Genomic DNA, 1,198 nt, shown 5'->3' with positions numbered 1-1,198 from the left:
GAAGAAGAAGAAGTGCAGGAAGAGGAAGAAGTGATAGTGCTGGAAGAAGAAGAAGAAGAAGAAGAAGAGACTGTGAGAGAGGAAGAAGAGGAAAATATATACGCTCCCTCCAGAGAAGGTAACTTTAATAATTTATTTCTCGATATATTTTTATGCTCGAATTTAATCCAAATTCTTAATTTTTCTTTAGAAACTCGTCGCTGGGGGATTAGCTATTCCCCAGAATATTAGTAGCGGAATAAAAAACAACAAATATTGCTAAAAAGGTGAGATTATTTCGTTGTATTATAATATTTATAGTACGGATTACATTCGAGTATAAAAATATTAAAATAATAAAAATAACAAAAATAGTATTTATAATTTATACGGTTTTTTAACAGTACAATACGGAGGTGGTGTTGACGGCCAACAAAATTCTGCGCTCTCCCACACCAATGAGGAAGAAGAAGCGGAAGAGGATGAGACTGAGGGGGAGGTAGCCGAGTTACTCCGCTCGGAAAATATTTCATCCGAGACCGAGGAGGGTGAAGAGGACGAGGAGGAGGAGCATGAGTACCAGCAGCAACAACAACAGCAACAACAACAACAGCAACAACTTCAGCAACAGGTCGGAAATAATAATTTTAACTTTGTAAATTTAATATCGGAAAATGCGCGACAATTTGGAAGATTCCGGGTAATCGGTAGAGAAGCGAGTTTCGCGATACGAACGTTGACTGAAGGCGTCGATATATATCACTCGTTAGAAAACGCGTTTCGCGAAATTCACGCGTATGCGTTAAATTCATGCGAACCGTTTACGTAGGAATATCGTTTGATTCACCGAATTTATCGCATGGTTCTGCGGGTATATATTTTCGTCCGGCGCGTGATTTGAGTTATGAAGCTAGATATTTGGAGACTCGTGAGTTCGTTAGCACAGAGCGCCGGTGGTCTCGATATCGCTGACCAATTTATCATACGGGTTTATAATATCTCGATGCCTTCAGGTCGCGGTCGCGTCGCATTAACACGCGTTGTCGCGAAACGTTCGATAGTCGAAATTAATCATTCGGATAACCTGTGCTTCCCTGGCGCCCTCGTAGTAGCTCAAACTTATAGCGAACGTGGTAATATCCGTACAGGTGAGCTGTATGAGAAATAGAACGCGATAAGATATCTGCATTCTTCGTTACAACGCTAATGTGCATTGCAA

At 40.7% G+C, this 1,198-nt stretch overlaps 1 long non-coding RNA gene across 1 annotated transcript; it reads left to right on the top strand.

Annotated features, from left to right (window-relative positions):
• On the top strand, positions 1–491 carry LOC145961998 (uncharacterized). Its single transcript, XR_014435779.1, has 3 exons — positions 1–118; positions 191–266; positions 384–491. It is a non-coding gene; the product is annotated as an uncharacterized LOC145961998 (long non-coding RNA).
• Positions 492–1,198: the final 707 nt, after the last annotated feature.

The sequence above is a fragment of the Camponotus vicinus genome, unplaced genomic scaffold (assembly GCF_025532165.1).
Source record: "Camponotus vicinus isolate PSW18456_S1 unplaced genomic scaffold, iyCamVici1.0 SCAF_11, whole genome shotgun sequence".
Taxonomy (NCBI): Eukaryota; Metazoa; Arthropoda; class Insecta; order Hymenoptera; family Formicidae; genus Camponotus; species Camponotus vicinus.
This window is presented reverse-complemented; position numbering and strand designations above follow the sequence as displayed.